At 58.0% G+C, this 3,840-nt stretch overlaps 2 non-coding genes across 2 annotated transcripts; both read left to right on the plus strand.

Moving 5' to 3' along the window:
• The first annotated feature begins 85 nt into the window (after positions 1 to 85).
• On the plus strand, positions 86 to 158 carry TRNAR-CCU. Its single transcript has one exon. It is a non-coding gene; the product is annotated as a tRNA-Arg (tRNA).
• Positions 159 to 3,504: 3,346 nt separating this feature from the next.
• On the plus strand, positions 3,505 to 3,577 carry TRNAR-UCG. The gene has a single exon. It is a non-coding gene; the product is annotated as a tRNA-Arg (tRNA).
• Positions 3,578 to 3,840: the final 263 nt, after the last annotated feature.

Consider the following 3,840-nt stretch of genomic DNA (forward strand, 5'->3'; position numbering starts at 1 on the left):
CCCAGCAGCCCCGGGTGTTTCCATGCCTGCCTGTATTTGTACCCCACAGCACAGGCTCCCGTGGGGCAAATTCAAGCCCTATGCAGCCCCAGTGGCCTAATGGATAAGGCACTGGCCTCCTAAGCCAGGGATTGTGGGTTCGAGTCCCATCTGGGGTGTGCTTCCCCACTTTTGCCAGTGCCACCCCCAATTCTGTGCTCGTTCTCCCCGTTTTAGTGTCCCCAGCCCCACACAGCGCTGCTGGGCCTCCTGCCGCTGCTGCCCAGTGCTCGCTGGCTTTGGCTGCTTGATGGGAAGACGTTCCCCATCCTCGGTCGCAGATGTCAATTAAGGAGATCACGCAACGGGAGAACGCAGAAGTGCAAATGAACCAGCGCTGCTGGATGTGTGCACATGAGCGTGGGCGCTGGAGGCAGAGTCTGCAGAGGGGGAGGGTGAAGAGGGAGGTTGGGGTGGGCCGTGACGGGTGTTTTGGGGTAGCGAGATCCCCATGGCAGCTCCAGGCTTTCTCACTGTGCCCACAACTGCTGTACACAGGCTGGACGTGGTGCTGTTGGGACGATGCAGTTCTCTGCTCCCGGCCAGTGGTCCCAATTTAGATCTCATGATAAAGGGAAGCAATGAGGAGCAGCTACAAACTGCCCTGGGCTTGGGTGCAAAGGCATGTGCCTTTGCTTTATCCAGCCCGTCGTGTGGTCCCGCACCCCGAGCGCTCAAGTGAGGCTGTTACTGAGGGAATAACAACCAGCTTTTTGCCTTGGGACCTGTTAATGAGAGGATGATTTTTGGAGAGGTGTTAATGAATGGAAGGTTTTTGGAGGGCAGACCACATCCATCACTGGCTCTGCCCCATCCGCCAGGAGCACAGGCACCTTTCAAGGTGTCCCAGAAGGTGCAAAAGCAGAGCAATTAGAGCTGGGTTTTTTTAGCCTTGTCTGGGCAGAACTGGGTCTGTGTTGGGTCAGGGCTGAGCAGAGAATTTTGGCTGCATTTTTACCCCCTCCGGGTCCTCCCTGTATCATCAGCTGCATCTGACCCCCAGCAAAAAGCTGGCTGGTGCTGGGGGATGACTACCTTGAAGCTGTCATGCAAACCTCTTCCCGGAGCAGGACAAGCTCTAATGGGAAGGAATCTTTACTCCTCCTCCAGGAACCGCAACTCCACAAAGGGCTGGTGGTTGGGGATCGTGCAGTTTGGCTGCACTGCCCTGGGACCAGAGTCCTCCACGTAAGTGCCTTTGGGATAATGCCCTCCAGGTTTGTTGCATTAAAAAGCTGCTTGGAGGGTATTTTCCTGCCAAGTTAATGGATTTTAAAAGGCAGCTGCGGTCAGAGTGATATCACACTAATAAAACCAAAAGAGAAGTTTTTTTCTAAGTCATTTTTCTCTGTTAGGGGTGGGAGAAAATGACTCTGCTACCTGGAAAGCAGTAAACCTGCTGAAGTCCCCGGAGCTGGACCAAGCTGCAGGTCCCTGCGCTGCTCAGCAAACTCTGCCTGCTTTGGGGGCCGGGGAAGGGGGCTAAAGGGGTGTCTCCAGGCTGGTGTTACCTGGGCCTGTTGACTTCCACCTCTTAGGGTGACCAGCTTCAGGGCTGTGGTTGAAAGCACAGTGAGAACATGTTTTTTCGCATCCTTCTTGCAAGCTGGGATAGCATCAGGAGGCTCTTGGGAGCTTTTGTTTCAGAAGCCTCCTCCTGGAGGTGCTGTACCCGCAGTCCTACTGGGATGTCCTGGTGGCAGCATCACAAGGGGCCTGGGCTGGTTCGCTGCCTGGTCTGAGGGACTTCCATCAGCAATGGCCTCCCTCAGGCAGCACCAGGTTTTGTTCCTGCTCTTTTTCTCCTCTCCTGCCTCTGGAGCACTAAGTCTCAGGCAGCAGAAGGCTGAACGTGGGCTGCTCCTCAGGAACGGGAGCATCTTTGCTGGTTGGTGCAGAGAGGGAAGCAAATAGCCCCAGGGAGAAACGCTGCAGTGACATGAGGCTCTCTCAGGGCTGCAAATATCCCCGTGCTGGGTGAGAGCAAGCAACTACTGCCAGCAACAAGGAGCCCTGCCTGCACCCTGGGGTGAGACCCCGGGACCAAGGGGCACTCAGCCATGGAGGGCTCGGACCCTTGACTCTGCAGACCAGGTTGGCCATGCCATCCCCACTGCACATTTGGCATGGTGCTGCCCACCTGCACCCCCATCGCCCCCTCTGACGCCGCTGGGATTTGCACCCTACACCCCCCCCATATCCCCCATGCCTTGGCGAGCTCTCAGTGGGGGCCAGGGGTGGATGGAGCTGGGGCAGTTGCTGCATGCTCCCGTTCATCTGCTGGCTGCTGCCACCTGCTGTACTGGGAAGCTTTGCATGCCTGTGGAGCACGAGTGTTCTTCTCGTGCACCCTTTCTCTCCAGCAGTGCTCCCGTTCATCTGCTGGCTGCTGCCGCCTGCTGTACTGGGAAGCTTTGCATGCCTGTGTTCTTCTTCTTGCACGAGAGTGTTCTTCTCGTGCACCCTTTCTCTCCAGCATGGGTCTGCTCAGCTTTCGTCTGACAGACACATCGGAAAAGACACATTTTGGCTGAAGCTGAGCTGAATGTACCCCAGCAACCACCATGACCCCCAAAACCTCCTGTGGCTGTAGAAGAGGTTAAAATACCTTCCTGCCCTGCGTCCGGCTTTGGGAAACTCTTTTAGGATTAGGTGAGAAACTCAGGTTTTGGGGAGAAGCAAAGCCGCACCGGGAGGAGAACACAGGCGGTATTATTGATAATGAACAGGAGCTTAACGAGGCCGGTGGTGTCCCACCCCGCATCACACTCTTATGCTGTAGTGGTGCTATGTTACAGTGAGTGCCCGTCACCGGCAACTCATCGACACTGTGACCACCACACTGACTGCTGTCACGGGGAAGGACGATTGTCTCCCGGCTGTCCCAGTCCTTCTTCCTTCACCAGCAGTGCCCGACCCTGGACATCAAACACTCCTTCCCTCCTGCTTAAGGCTCATATGCAGCCTCGGTTGGACCTGACAGTCTGGGCTTTGCCTTTCCATGGGACCATGGCAAGGAAGGCCTGGCCTCGCATACCCCTGGCAGCTGGAAGGGGAGGGTGACCCCAGCTGCTCTGTGCCAGGGGGGTGCGGGCATCATCTGGATGGTGTCTGCTCATTGCATTTTGGGTTGCATTCGTGGTCTGCTGGCATCCTCAGACACGTGGCTTGAGCAGCAGGCAGCAAAGCCGGTGGTGGGAGGGGAAGGTCACTGCTCCAGCCTGCAGGATTCTCCATCAGCACCCATGGGGTACACTGAGGCTGGGAGGGGGTCTACGATGACCTACGTGAGGTCCCACGAGGTGAAGGGACCCCTTGCCCACTCACCCCCATCGCCAGCCTTGGGCTGGGAGGAACAGTCACAATCCCAGGAAGGATGGGAGCATGAGTGACGTGCAGGGGGGTGGCAGGGACCCCTCGAGAGCCCCCGGTGTGTGTCACCGTCCCCAAAGGAGGGCTCCGGGGGACCACGTGGCCTAATGGATAAGGCGTCTGACTTCGGATCAGAAGATTGAGGGTTCGAGTCCCTTCGTGGTTGTTTTAAAGCCACGGGAGGTCCTCGCGTCGTTTAATTTCCCCGTGCCACTGCCTTGGGGCCATGGCGCTTGAACGCCCCCGGGGGGGTATCAGCGGGGCAAAGCTGGGGGGAAGGGGCCCAGCTTTGAGCTGGGATGTGCCCCGCAGGTACCCGGGGATCTCCCGGTCGGAGTTTGTGCCCCCGGGGCTTGGCCCCGCGGTGGGGCAGAAGCCCAGGGCCCCCTGTGCCGTGGGGGGAGGCGAAACGGAGCCCGGGCCCGCGGG

Source organism: Egretta garzetta, unplaced genomic scaffold (assembly GCF_000687185.1).
Source record: "Egretta garzetta isolate BGI_Z169 unplaced genomic scaffold, ASM68718v1 scaffold34, whole genome shotgun sequence".
Lineage (NCBI taxonomy): Eukaryota > Metazoa > Chordata > Aves > Pelecaniformes > Ardeidae > Egretta > Egretta garzetta.